Source organism: Lepidochelys olivacea, assembly GCF_965140295.1.
Source record: "Lepidochelys olivacea isolate rLepOli2 genome assembly, chromosome: 27".
Taxonomy (NCBI): Eukaryota; Metazoa; Chordata; order Testudines; family Cheloniidae; genus Lepidochelys; species Lepidochelys olivacea.
This window is the reverse complement of record NC_140437.1, coordinates 16555003-16569838: the sequence shown is the minus strand read 5'-3', so window position 1 is coordinate 16569838 and position 14836 is coordinate 16555003. Positions and strand designations below refer to the sequence as shown.

The 14836-nt window shown below is 66.2% G+C and overlaps 1 protein-coding gene across 2 annotated transcripts in view; it reads right to left on the bottom strand.

Annotated features, from left to right (window-relative positions):
* The window catches only part of RARA (retinoic acid receptor alpha), a 64274-nt gene that overhangs the window by 47567 nt on the left and 1871 nt on the right, over positions 1-14836 (bottom strand). The window contains exon 1 of one of the 2 annotated variants that reach the window (XM_084615884.1): positions 2622-2717. The exons of the other annotated variant lie outside the window; for it this stretch is intronic. The gene's annotated coding sequence lies outside the window, so the exon portion shown is untranslated. Of the gene's footprint in view, positions 1-2621; positions 2718-14836 lie in introns of those variants that run through there. 2 annotated transcript variants of the gene reach the window in all.

Here is a 14836-nt window from a genome sequence, read left to right as displayed (position 1 = left end):
GACTTAAGGGAATTCTCTCCCCCCCATGCCTCAGTTTCCCCATCAGCACAGCAGAGATCGCACTGGGGCTTGTTGGAAAGTGCGTGGAGACCCTCGCTCGAGGAAGTGGCACAGGGGTCTCACCACAGGGGATGCTCACTCAGATCCACCCTCCCTGCGGCCCAGGGAGTCGGCACCTACCGGGCAGGGTAAGGCCACAGCAGCCTCTGCTGTTCTGCCAAGAGGTGCTGTGGCCACGGAAACGCAGCGGGCTAGTTCACACCTACCCAGGGTCCCAGCACTGTCCGTCCAGGGGGCTGCAGGCTCCACAGGGCAGGGGGAGGACACCCACTGCACTGGCGTTGCCCGGGACCCACCCCCCCGGGCTGGAGAGCGCCATGCTCACACCTCGAGTGCGGCGACGAATTTGCTGTTCTCAGCAGCGCGCCAGACAGACAGAGACCAGGACGCAGGTAACACACAAGGGCTCCCCCCAGCCCCAGGCCAGGCTCCCGGCTTCTGCCACACAGGAACGGACCTGCTGCAGCGGCCCACGAGTGACGCAAACACCCCCCCCATGGGAGGGAACTAAGGGAGGGTGCCGGGTGTGAAGCTGTGCCAGCGGGTTGTCTGTCGGCAAAGAGAGGACTTCCTCCTTGGAGGATCACCTCCTCCAGTCCTGAGCCATGCCAGGAACCACCCCGGCCCCCCCCCCCCGACCGCAGCAGGACAACGAGAGCAGGCGTAGTGCAACCCCCTACCAGCGGGAAGGTGGCCACCATCAGCCCCCCGGTGCCGCGCCGGAGAGCAGAGACACGGCAGGGAGCGCCCGGACCAGCCCATGCCACTGCCTGGGGCATTCGGACATCCCGCTCCTGGGGCAGGAACCGGCCTAACCGCGCAGCTCCGAGCGCATGGCCCGCGCCCGACACCGGGCTTATGGTAACGGCCAAGCCAAACGCGGGTCCCGGCAGGGAGTGCCCAACACCGGCCCCCCAGCCGAGACCTCCGCATGGCCCCAGGTCCCGCAGCTCCGAGGGCGTTGTCCACACCGCAGAGCCGAACGATGCATCCCAACAGTCTTGCGGTAACTGTCAAGCCAAATGCGGTGTCCCAGCAGGGGGTGCCCGACACCAGCCCCCAGCCCCAGCCGAGCGCCACGCACCGGTCCCCGCAACACACGCAGCTCCGAGTTCAGACCCGCACCCCCAGATGCTGCAAAACCACAGCCTGGACAGATCCTCTTACCCTGACCCACGGGCTGGGTTCGCTGCCCCGGTTCTCTCACCCCCACCCACGGCTGTTCCCAAGTCCAGGCCCCAGGCCCGGCTGCAGGACACCTGTTGATGGATCGCGGCACACGGGGGAAGGGAGCGGGCCGGGGCCCCATGCTCGTCGCCGTGCAGACGCCTTTAGGAAGCCGCGTCGAGCCCTTTAAAGATCGCGCCAGGCCGGGGAAAGTGACACACAAACGAAAGTGTCTTTTTGAAATCTTCCAAAGCAGGCGGCCCCCTGGCACGGCACCAGCACGGGCCCCTGGAAAGGCCAGAGCACAGCAACTACCCACCACTTCGCCTCAGATAACACCAGCTAAAGGGGAAGCAGCCCAGTGCTCTCCGGATGGGGCCTGGCAAACAAATCTGAAGGAGTGAAAAGCTGTGTGTGAAAGCGCTCAGCGCAGCAGGGCGAGCCAGCTGGCCAAACCCACGCCCACCCGCTCACCCCGGCGCCCCTGGACCGTCTGGGAGCAACGGGGATTCCCCACAAAAGGCCCCGGTTCTCTCCCAAACGAGGACACAGCTCGAGCAAGGTGCAGGCGAGGAAGGAAGCCAGAGGTTACCAGTGGTCCCTGGGCAAAGGACGCGCTCCCCAGCCTGGCCTGGAAGCTGCCCTGGGGCGGTTACCCCTTGGCAGGGACGGAGCTGGGGGCGGATCCGGTGACAGCTGGGAATGCTCCCAGCCTGGAGCAACTTCTGCAACAGTTGGGTTCAGACATTTCCAGCTGGGGAGGGGAGGGGAGGGGAGACAAGAAAAGGATCTGCCCCCCCCACCCCCCAGCTGTTCTAGCTCAGAGGCATCGAAGTACCCCACAGCCCCCGGGGTACCGGGCACGGCAGGATCCCCGCCCCTCGACACAAGCTTACTAGGGGCCGGGGGGGGGAGATCAGCGAGAGACAGGGGCCTGCAACGGGCGCTGCCATCGGGGGGGGGGGAGCGGGCAGAAGGAGACCCCCCAATCCCCCTTCTCCGCAAGGACACCTAGTACCCCCAGACTCCCCACCCCCCCCAACACCCCCGCCCCGCAAACACACCGAGCACCCCCAGACTCCCCACCCCCCAAACACCCCCGCCCCGCAGCACCCCCGCCCCGCAAACACACCGAGCACCCCCAGACTCCCCACCCCCCCAAACGCCCCCGCCCCGCAGCACCCCCGCCCCGCAAACACACCGAGCACCCCCAGACTCCCCACCCCCCCAAAACGCCCCCGCCCCGCAGCACCCCCGCCCCGAAAGCACCCCCAGCCCCCCGAGAGCACCCCCAGAGCCCCCAAACACCCCGGCAGCACCCCGTACCGCCGCAAACCCCCCCGCCCCGCAGCCCCCCCAGCGCACGCAGCCCCCCGCGCCGCTGCGGGCGGTACCTGGGCCGGGCGGTGGAACGTTGCGCGGGGCCAGGCGCGCGCTCAGCGCTCGGCGGCCATGGCCGGTCATGTGCTCGGGGAAACTTTACACGGGGCGGGGGGAGGGGAGCGGCCGGGCCACGCCCCCTGCGCCAGCCGGCCAATGGCGCGCGGGGGGCGGGGCGGCGGCTCCGGAGCAGCCCTTTGAAGTGCCTGGCGGGTTGGGGGAGGGAGAGGGCTCTTAAAGGGACAGGGGCCCCGCCTTTAGGTGGGGGGGCGAGCGGGGCGGGGCCTGTAGGGGGCCGGGCAGGAAGCCAGGACTCCTGGGTTCTACCCACAGCTCCGCCCCTGACCGCCCTGCGTGCCCGTGGGCAAGTCCCTGCCCCTGCCCCTGCCTCAGTTTCCCCTCTCCCCAGCCATGCCAGGGGGTGGTGTGTGGGGAGAGGAGCTGGCGGGCGCTAACCTGGGTAGCCAAGACGGCAGGAAACCCCAGTGAAAATCCCACCGCCGGATTCACAGAGAGAGCTGCTGCAGTGTGCGGAGATGGACAGATAGACGGACAAATGGCTAGACAGACGGACAGGCAGACGGACAGGCAGATAGATGGACGGACAGACAGATAGATGGACAGGCAGCTACTCCGCAGCATCCCGTGGCGCTGGGATTTTCCGAGCTGGGGCCCCGAACGCCCAGCGTCGAGCTACCGGAGAGTCACGCGAGCGATCACGAAGCGCCGAGTCTTGTTACCGACCCTGGCCCCCGTCGGCCTGAGGAAGTCGCTGGGCCCTGCTCAGTGCACGCAGCTGCCGAGCAAAGGCCCACAGCGAGTGCGGAGCCGAGCGAGACGCAAACCACAGAGCGGTCGCTCTCGGCTGCAGCACGCGCCTGCCGGCCATCGGACCCTGCACAACTCCAGGCCTGGCTGGGGCTGAATTAATGACTTATGCCAGCGCCGGACAGCCTGGGAATTTGTCTCACTCAGAAAGGGGAAAGAAGAAAAGAATCCAATGGGTTCCCTCCCGCCAGGCCGGCCCCAGAGCCAGCCGCTCTGCCGGGGAGCCCCCCCACCCTGTCCTGGGGCTGCCTGGGGCTGGCTGTGCCCCCCGGGGCGGAGTGCAAGATGCACTGTTCTCGGATCTTAATGGCTGGCCAGGGATCGGAAACGCATCCGAGCAGGAGAGGGGGAGGGCTTCGAGGAGCAGGCCCTGATTTATGGGCTGCCTCTGCTGGGAGCTCCCCCCAAGGCAGGGGGGCTGGGTGAAGCTCACTTCCGGCTCATGGCTGCCCACCTCTAGCTCATCCCACGTGGGGAGCAAAGGCCGAAGGACCCCCCGGCCTCAGTTTGGGCATCCCTGGGGTCTGCAGCCCCTGCATCTCGGACCCTGGCTGGCTCCATGCTGCGGGAGGGGAATCAGGCTGCCCTGGCAGCATGTTGCAGGGGTCCCGGCCCCTGGAGCCCAAGACGTCAGACGAGAGCAAGGTGCCAGCCGTGTGACACGATGGCAGCTCCCCTGGCATGTTCACACGAGTCAGGGCGTTGGCCCTGGTTCAGATCAGCCCTCTCCCTGAACTCCCCCAGCCGGTTCTGCTGCCTCCCACACTCGGCCCTAAGCCAGCACCACGCAGCTGTTACACAGCAGCCACTTTCCACCCCAGAGCTGGCTGCATTTCACTGACTGGTGAGTGAACCCCCCCCCCCCGCACACACACACAGACAACATAAAAAGACCCTCATTTGGGGTGCAGTCGGGCTCTCTACTGTCAGGACATGCCAGAATGCTGGCTGCCATGGTACGAGATGTGTGGGGCAACCTTCCTACCAGGCCCCCAGAGCCAGGGGAGGGCGGGACGTGGCAGTTCTGTGCATTATGGTGCCACCCGTGGGGCAGGGCAGATGCCAGCACTCTCACCAAGGCCGGGACCCAGCTGCCAGCACCAGCCTCCTTCCTGCTGCACCGGACCCGCCACCCCAGAGAGGCCGGAGGTGCTTGGAGTCACGACCCCAGGGCCTGAGCCCGCCGCCCTCACTCCCAGGGTGACAGATTGATCAGTTCCTACAAATGAAACCTCCTGGAGCCTTTTAACCTGCCCGGTGAGGGGGCCGGGCATCCAGCGGTCTGGAGTTGGGCCCCACACCCTAGCAATTCACCCAGACCCCCCAGGCTTCCTGCTCACATCTAAGTCACACACCCCCCCCGGATTCTTTGCAATCGGAACTCGAACCCGACCATTCTGTCATGAGACTGCTTCGTTGCACACAACCAGCAACAGCCCCCCAGGGACCCCCAAACCCCAGCGTGTGTCGGAGACACCAGCAACATCCCTCGCCCCGCAGGCTGGGATCACAGGAGCCTTTTCACAGAGCGGGGAAACTGAGGCATGGAGCAGGGCAGTCACACGCCGAGTTGAGGACGGGGCTGGAACAGAACCCGGGGGCCTATCTAGCATCCCCCTGCTCTAACTGCTTGACCCTGCACCCCTGCCGAGCACGGCCTGGGGCAGCGAGATTGGGGGGAGATGATTTCATTCAACTGAGATGAAAAAGGCACCAGCAGACCAAGTCACAAACCTGTGCGTGTGCACGTGTGTGCAAATGTGCGTGTGTTTGTGCACGTGTGTTTGTGCACGTGTGCACATGAACCTGCTCCCGTATGCCTGCATGCAAACACACGCACGTCCATGTATGCGCTCACACCGGTGCACATGCGTGTGCATTAGGACCCCTGCTGCGTCTTGCACTGCTCCTGTCGGGGGGGGGGTCCATGGGGTGCAGTGCTGGGTAACACCCAGTGGGACGAGTTTGGGAGGTTCTGTGGAGAATGGCCCCGGCTGGGAGTCACCTAGACACAGGTCGCGGGGGGGTAGAAGCGGGGGGAGCCAGGCACCCGGATGCCTGGGTTCATTCCTGACTCACTGCTTGACTTTGGGCACCTGGGTCTCCGTGCCTCAGTTTCCCCAGGGGGGAGGGCGATGGAGCCTGAGTCCGTTCAGGGCAGGGGAACTGTACAGCGGCAGCGCAGCCCCCAGGAACCGAGGCACAAGGTCCCATGGCCCCCCGACACAGTGAAGACCTGGAAGGCGCTGGCTCCATGTGGGGGGGTGGGGAGACACGGCGGGGGGTCCCTATTGTCGAGGTGACCCCCCCGCACTGTGCTGGGAGCTGCCCGGGCGCTGCACCGCTGCATGCGCTCAGCCTGCAGGAATGTCCCAGATCACTCCCAGATGTGAGGCAGCCCCGGCAGCTCCCGCGCCAGCCGCCCCCGCCCCCCTCAGCAATCCCGGCCCGCAGCCCCCCGTGGGAATCCAGGCCACGTGCCACACAGACCCCGGGCACGGCCGTGGGTCAGTTCCTGAACGAGTCCCTGGGCAAGCGCCCCCCACGGCCCCAGCAGCTCAGGCCCCCGGCATCTCTGGGTGGGCTCCAGCCGCTGGGCCGGGGGCGGGCACGGAGCCTGGCAGCGAGGCCAGTCAGTGCCAGCAGGGGGCAGAGGGACACACCTGGCCCCGGCCCAGCGAGTTTGGCCCGGAGTCCCCCACACCAGCTGGGAGGGATTGACAGCCAGCTGGAGCGGGACAAAGCACGAACACGCAGCCCAGGGAGCCGGCCCAAGTGAGGCCTGGGCGCCCCAACTCCCTCCCGCTGCTGGGGGACACGCCCCAGGACCCCACGCACGCAGCCACCCCCACTGCACTGCAAGCTCCCCCCAGCAGCCACAGGGGGCTGCGGGTTGGGAGTGAGGGGCACTGGCAGAGCTTGGGTTAGGGGAGGAACCCAGGGTTGTACCATGGCCCAGGTGCAGCCAGGTAGACGCCGTCAGATGCCAACGGTTACAGCTGGCGCAGGGCGCCACCCTCCCCCCGCGCTGGTCCGGAGGAGGGGCACAGAGCTGGGGCCATGCCCAGCATGGATCCCACTAGCCCTGCACTTCCCACCTTCTGGGGCCCTGGGGGAGGTCGGGGGGGGGTGGGTTTGGCAACTGGCATTTTTAGGGGGGTGGAAAGGATCCCCCCAAATCCAGCAGCCACCTGCACGGCCACAGGCCATTCCCTGTCACCCCCCAAGTCCTGGCTCCCCCCAACCTGGGGGGCACACATGGCATCCGTGCCTCACAACCGCCAGGGGGCAGGAATGGAGCCAAAAGGGAAAACACAAAGAGAAGCAACTCCCCCCCCCCCCGCTATTAACCCAGGTGATGGGGCAGGGGGGCGATTTCCCAGTGTCCTACCAGCTGCCCCATTACCCCCAGTGGTCCCCCCACCATCGTGCCGGGGGCTGCCCAGGCCCCGACCTGGATCCCCCATGGTGCCAGGCCCTGCCCCGCGAACCCATGGTCCTGAGGGCACCTGGAGCTTGGGGCGTCAGGCCAGGGGGCCAGGTGCCAGGCAGACTGGCCCGTTTCAGACACAGCCGGGGCCCACAGCTCGGGACAGGCCCAGCTCCCGTCCGGGCGGCAAGAGGCCGCAGCTGCTCCTGACACATCCCTTGAGATTGGCAGAGCAGGGCCCTCCCCCGTGCCCCTCACTCCCGACCTGCAGCCCCCCATGATCCCAACCCTGGGCTCCCTGCTCCAGCTCTGCTCCATCCCATCCCTTCCTCCTCCCCCATTCCCCAGGTCACCCCCCAGCTGGGCACCGCCATCTCACACACAGATCACACGCGAAGCTCCCCCCCCCACCCTCACCCCATGGCTCCTTCTTGGCGCAGGACTGGCCAGGGCCACACTCAACAGGGTCATGCGGGGTCGTCCCCCCCCCCGCGCCCACAGCTCCGGTGCCCGGCAGAAGCCCAGCCGTGTGGAAAACGCTCCCTGTCAGATGGAATCTGGGTGCAGCCAGTGACGGCCACGTGTGGGCTTATGTAAGGAGAGTGCAAAGGAGGACAGGCCGTGCTGGGGTGGGGACGGAGCACCGGAGCCCCCAGCACAGCCGCAGCCGGGGAAGGAGCTGTCGGAACCTGTGGGGAAGGGGGGTCCCTGGACTTTGCTCCCCGCAACCCAGGCAGCAGCCTGGAGAAACTCAGAAGGGAGGGAAGGTCCTGCGATGCCCAGCCACATGTGCACACACGTGTGGAAGCGGTCTCAGGCATGTGCACACGTGTGTGGAAGAGGGCTCGGGTGTGTGCGCATGGAGCCAGGCACGTCCCCCCCCATGCACACTAGTGAACGCACACCTGCCCCATCCATGCACACATGTGTGCAATCACACTAATACATATGTCCAGTTGCACACATGTCATGCTCAGTACCCCACATCCTGCCCAGACACGGCCTGTCCTCCCCGAAGCCTCCCCGACTCCTGGCTGGGGCCAAGCCGCCACCATGTTCCCTTGGCAGCTCTGCCGGTGCCCTTCACTCTCAACCTGCTGCTAGCCCAGCCCCGGGCTCTGTCTATTCTGAAATGGCTGTGCTGGGATTCCTGGGGGGGGCTGGGCTGGGGGTGTCCCTGCAGCAGCCTGCCCTGGGGCCTGGGAGCCATCACTGAGGCTGGGGGTTCCCCTCTCCCCAGAGCTGGGGGCAGCCAGGGGAATAAGGTATCCCGCTGTGTTCAGTCACCCCCCGCGGGATCCGTTAGCGCGGGCAGCCCGGCCCCCCCGCGGCCGGTGATTAACGGCTCTGGCAGGAGGCTCCGGCGCCGCCAGGAGTGAATCAATTTGCGCCATCGATTTTTCATCCACTGCGGCAGAAAGTGGGATCTGAAGGGCCGTGGAGATGACAAATCCGCCTCCCGTGGCCCAGCATGCACGCCCCCCCACCCCGGTGCCCACGTCCCCCTGGTGTCAGCCCCCCGGTGCCTGCATCCCCATAGGCCAGCCTCCTCCCCCTGTGTGCCACCCCCTAGTGCCCAGCTCCCCCATGTGCCAGCATCCTTCCCCTATGTGCCACCCCGCATGTGCCTGGCTTCCCCCAGTGCCATCCCCCTGCCCGCCCCCGTACACCAGGCTCCCCCCACCCACATCTGGGACAAAGGCCCACGGGATCTGGAGAGTGAGGAATCGATCTGGGACCCTGACATGCTGCTCTGGGGGACCCCCAGGGTGAGCCGTAGCCCCCCACTCCACCCCACCCCAAGGAGTTCACAGGCTCCATTGGCCACACCCACGCCAGCCACACCCAGCCCTGATACGGGCATCGGTGCCGACACTCTGCCTTGTCTATGCCATGGCAACACCATGCCTGCACCCGTCCATGCCAACGCCCGGACAATGCCATGCCCTGTGCCAGTCCATGCCACCCACCGTCCCTTGCCCTGAGGGACTGGCCCCGGCCCCGCCAGTAGCAGGGGGTCCTCACCAAGGTTCTGCGCCCCCCGTGCCCATGGCAGGGTCCCAGACTGCCAGTGAGGCGTGATGGGGAAGGACACGGGGGCCTTTGTGCCATCCGGGGGGGGAAGTCTCCCATTTCCAACTGCCCCTGATACCAGAGCTGGGCAAACATGGGCTCCGAGTGCCCCCTTCGGCAGGCAGACACTCCCTGAGCTGCCTGGTGGCCCCAAGAGCAGCGAGCCCACAGCGCATGTTGGGCAGGGCGGCTCCTTCCCCTGCGCTGGCAGCCGCGGGTCAACGCTGGGCACAGGGACCCCTCGGGGCCAGCTGCTGGGCTCCCCCAGAGGTGGCTGCATGTCAGTGCTGGGACAGGCCAGCCCAACAGAGCCCCTCATTTGAGCTGGGCCTGGGGAGTGGATCAGGGCCTATCATCCACCAGGTAACAGCATAAGTCCCTGTAGTACAGACCCTGGGAGTCCGGGCTCCCAGCCTCCCTGCTCTAACCACTAGACCCCACTCCCCTCCCAGAGTCAGGGATAGAACCCAGGTGTCCTGGCTTCCCCCCTGACCAGTCCCTGGGCCCCGCTGTCTCTCTGTCCCCTCCACGTTCACATCCCCCTTCCTAGGCGGGCCCCAACAGCCTGTTTAACCCCTTAGTGGCTGGGAGGTGGGCACCATGGGGAGGGGGAGGCCTGGCTCATTCGAACACAGCAAAGAGCTCGTGTCCCCCGTCTCCCCCCCCGCAAGTGACCTTTACCGGGCAGCCCCAGAGGGGCAGGCTGCAGGGATCCCCCTGCCCACGTCAGCCCCAATCAGGCTCAGGCAAAGGGCTGGCAGCCCAGCAGGCACCCGGGAGCAGCCGGCTGGGGATGGGGGAGGCTTCGTTGGGGGGGTGCTGCTGAGGCCCCCGACTGCCCCCCAGTGCCCATTCAGGGTGTTCTCCCAGGGGGTGGCGCTGCCCAGATGGCACCAGCACCTGAGCCAACCCCATTCCCCAAATTTGTTCCCCCGACACCCCACGGAGCCGGAGCAGCAGGACCCCACTCCCAGCCAGGCCACCGGACGCCAGGGCAGAGCTGGGGGCTTGTCCGCCCCCCCCCCCGCTCTGTCTGGAAATTAACCCGGGAGGAACGGGCATGACAGGTTTCCCTAGTCTATTTTTAGCACCGGCAGCCATTACCCACAATGCCTGGGGGGCTCCTGCTGGGCATAGCAGCACCATGGGGGGGGCAGCACCATGGGGGAGGGGGCAGGACAGTGTCAGGGTCTCCTCCAGATTGTGACGGGACCGGGGGGGCAGCCCCCCAAACAGCTCCTGTAGCACCTGCCGGCGCAGCGTGAACCCAGGAGTCCGGGCAGCCAACAAGGCTGTTTCTCACCTCTGCTTGGCATCACCCCCCCTCCCCCCCAATGACAGCAACCCTACAATCAACAAGCCCTCCAGCCCGGGCAGGGTACACAGATTGGAGCCTGCGGGGCACATCCCGGTCACCCCTGCGAAGGGGGGGGCGGGACTGGGGGGCCCTGTGCAGGCAGGGGGGATCCCCCAATCTGAACAGCTCCCCGATCTGCCTTGAAGGTTTCCCTTTCCTGGGAGCTGGCGGGGGCCAGGGCCCTGGCAGACTCGCCCTCCCCCGTCACACCGGCGTCACTGCGGTTGGCAGAAACCCCACGGCCTTTTCCTTCCTACTGGCGTCATGGGGCCCGCGTTTCGTACCAGAGCCAGGACGATGCTGGGGATGAGTCATGGCAGAGACTCGGGGCAGGGGCATCCCAGCTCCTGTCACCCTGGGGAGAGCTGAGCCCCGGCTCAGCCAGGGTGACACCAGCATGGCTGTGCACAGCACCTGGGTATGCCGCGGTGCCAGGGGAGGAGCTCCCAGGGCTCCCCAAGGACGCCAGCAGCCCCGCGTGGGATGAGGCCGCCCCAGCTGCCCTGAAAGCTCCCCAGCCCCACCCCAGCCTCCAGGGGCAGGATCTGGGAGGGCGGAGCCCAGAGGGTCCCCTGGGTAGGGGAGGGGCAGAGCCTGGGACCACTCGCTGCCTCTCCCGCTCCCCTCTCCATCAATGCTGTCCCGTCACCCCCCAGCTCAGCCCCTCGCTGCCTCAGACAGAGACCAGCAGCCTCAGCTGAACCCGCCCCAGAGCTCCCCCACGTCCCCCCCGCGCTCTGCACGTCCACACATGCCAGGGAATGCACAGCTATAAATAGCCCTGGCGCATTATCTGCTTAACTCCTGCTCCCAGGCAGCGCACGGGGGTGGGAGGCTTCCTGGTAAAGCAGGGACCATGGGCAGCAGGGACAGGAGAGACAAGGGGGGCAAGGGCCGGGGAGCCAGGACACCTGGGTTCAGTCTCCCCAGCTCTGCCACCAACTCGCCCTGTGACGTCAAGGCCTGACCTGCCCTCGCTGGGTGCCTCAGTTTCCCCCCACACCCAGTAAAATGGGGGTGATGAGAGCAGCCCAAATCCTTACTATACAAGAACGGTCAGACTGGGTCAGACCAAAGGTCCGTCCAGCCCAGTGTCCTGTCTGCCGAGCGCGGCCCGGGCCAGCTGCCCCAGAGGGAATGAACCGAACAGGGAATCATCCAGTGACCCATTCCCAGCCTCTGGCAACACTCCAGGACTGGGCAGCACTGGGAAAAGGGCAGGCACTTCCCTCCCGCCCAACCAGACACAGCTCTCCCCGTCCCCGCCCAGCTGCTGAAGCATTTCCTAGCATGCGTGGGGAGCCCAGGGCTGGGACAGCAGGGGGCTGCGGGTCGGGAGCAAGGGGCACAAGGAGCTCAGCAGTTGCCCTGGTGGGTGATTCTGGGCAAGACGCTGCCCCACTTCCCACATGTGCCCTCCGTGCAGGGACCCATAAACACTGAACGATTCCTGTAGGTCAGGCATCAGCCCCAGGGGATGGAGGGAAACTGAGGCACGGCAGGGAGAGAAATGATCCACACCCCCTCCACAGCCAGAGAGTGTCAGAGCCAGGGCTGGAACCCAGGAGTCCTGGCTCCCAGCCCCCCTGCTCTGGCTCCTCTCACCCTCCCAGGGGACACTGGCTAGTTCACGCCAATGCTGGTAACAGGGAATCTCAGTGATGAGGGGGGCTGGGGAGGCCCCTCCCCTTTCCTGCCTGCCCCTCCCTCACCCGGGGGAGCTTCCCACCTTTGGGTCGGTGCCCAAGGCCCGGCCGGTCGCTGGCGAAGGCCCTGGCCGGGCGCCAGGCGCGGGAGGATGGAGCTGGGAGCAGGCGCCCGGAGGCCCCTCCGCCACCCACTCCCAGCCAACTTGGCGAAAGGTCAGGAGCTAAGGAGCCAGCCAAGAGCAACCCCCCCCCCCCCCCCGCCCGCCCCCACCAGGCAGCGGGACCGGCCCTGGCTGCACCAGGCCTGGGGGGGGGGGGCCAGCGGAGGGGCAGCAGGCAGGGCCTGTCCCAGCTCACAGGGCTCCTGGCTGAAGGTGCCAGGGGTCCATTGGGGGTGAGGGGAGGCTGGCTCAGAGCCCTAGAGCCCCCCCCCCAACATGGGGCCTCCCAGCACTGAGCAGCAGCGACACCTAGCGGCCAGTGGGATGAATGACAAGGTTATTCGTCAACATGCCAGTGCCCCTCACTCCTGACCTGCAGCCCTGTTAGCCCCGTGTTGGGGTCCCTGTCCCCCACTCTGCTGGTGCCCCTCACTCCTGACCTGCAGCCCCTGACACCTGGGGGGCTGAGCAGGCAGGTGAAGTGCATGGAGAGACAAGGCCAGCTGGCACAGGGCTTGCTCCCGGGGCCCATTTGGGAAATGACTCCGGCCGGCTCGGGTCAGCAGTGACCCAGGGAGCTGAGCCATCCCCCACTGCTCCCCAGGTCCCCTGGATTGGCCCCTCCCCGCACAGGCCTGTCCTCCTATTGGGCCATAGTGCGGGCCTGCCAAGCGCAGGGCTCCCGCGGGGATGGGGATGGCCGGAGCCTGTGGAACTACCTGCTGCTGGACAGCAGGAATGGCAGAGGCCTTGCTGTGCTCAGCACATCCCTTACGCAGGGGGTGGGTTTCACCATAGGCCCATCCAGCCCCTGTAAGATCAGCTGGCACCCCCATCCCCCGCACTCCCCCCCATCCCCGACTCTCGGCCTAAAAGCCAACGTGGTATTTCTCAGCTGTCAGATCCAATTAGCTCCCTCGGGCGCCCGATGGGCCGTGGAGCCATAGAGCAAGAAATGAGAATGGGGGGGGAGGTGCTCAGGGGGAGGGGGAGGGGAATGGAACCGGGAGACTCACTCTGGCATTGGGGAGCACGAGAAGGGAGACAGCACTGTCGGGGGAGAAGCTGGTCCCAGCTTTGGGAGGGGTGATAGTCAGGGGGGGTAACCTCACCTGTCTGCACTGTGGGGACATGGCCAGTGGGGGAAACCACAGCAAAGTCCCCCCGCTCCCCCAATGACAGCGGGGGAAAACTGAGGCACACAGAAGGGATTCACCCAGGGTCACACAGGGAGTCTGAAGCAGAGCTGGGAAAAGAACCCAGGAGTCCTAACTCCCAGCTCCCACCCCCACTCCGAAAGGCCCCACTCAGCCACACAAATCTAATCAAGTCCCCTTGACCCACCCTGATTTCAGTACTGGAGGCTGCTGGAGATCAGAGGGTGCGGCCATTACAGGGGGCTGGGAGGGGGAAGGAGAAGCAGGGACAGCATGGGGCTGAGGGGGCAGGACTGACAGGCACCGTGACCGGCTGAGCTGGGGGTGCATTTTCAGAAGGCCCCCTCCCAGGCTGCTGGAAGGTTTGCGCTTCCGAGGCCAGGCCGGGGACAGCCCAGGCCCCCATCCTCTCCAGTTTCCATCCCCCCATCTGCCCTGGGGAGGGTGGAGCCCATCCAGACCCAACTGGCAGACAGGCCCCTTTCCCTGCCAGACACATGGAGCTTAGTCTAGTGCAATCTTGCCAACGATCTCAAAGCCTCTCTCCTCCCAATTGTCATTATACATCTGGGAAACTGAGGCACAGAGAGTGAACCTCCAGCTCACACAGTGAGTCACTGGCAGAGTCAGGGATCGAACCCAGGAGTCCTGGCTCCCAGCCCCTCCCCAGTCTAGACCCCGCTGCCCCCCATCACCCCAAACTGGCAAGAGGTCTGATTCCGGGCTCCAGTCAAATGAACGCGACAGCAGAGGATGCTCCTCCGCCCACCCCCAAATCTGGTCAATACCTCCCCCCCGCCCATTACTCAGCCAGGAGGGGGGGCTGTTGAGCTCTGGACACCACCCCGCTCCTATCACTCTGGACTGGGAGGTGAATCCACTTCTCCCACCAGCCCGCGGAGGGTGTTAGCCCCCAGGATGGCTGGATGGGGTCCCCACACTGAGTGCTAACCCATAGGCCAGCCAGTCCTGCAGCAGGAGGGAGAGAGATGGACCAGGCGAGAAGGGCTGGCTGGTGCCATGGCACTGAACGAGCTGCCCTCCCCGTCCCCCTGCATGCTCTAATTGATGGAAATCCAGGACTCACCCATCTGCATGACCTACATTCGCTCAGCAGCCAGCGGAGCCGTGAGATAATTACACGGGGCCGGGGAGAGTACCCGCAACGTACAGCCAGGGAGCTGGCAAGCCGCATGTCAGGCAGAGCAACCCCCCCCACACACTGCCAATAAGTGGGGACACCCAGGTGCTCCCCAACAGCACCAAGTGTTGCACCCCTCCCCCAGGCCCGGGGACCGATGGGGATCACAGGGCAGAGACGGCAGCAGGGACCGAGTCCCCACCCCACCTCTGGGCGCAATGCACCCCCTGCCTCAGGCAGCTGCCCGGCCCAGCCCTGGCACCATGGCTGCTCTGAGATCCAACCCCTGGGCACGCACACAGCAGCTGGCAATGCCTGGCAGGGTGCCCACACACAGACCCACTCAGAGCAGGTCCTGGCAGATCTCCAGTGCTGTCGGCGGGGGCGGGCAGGGAGGAGGCAAACATTGGTCAGGGCAAGACAATGGCGGCTC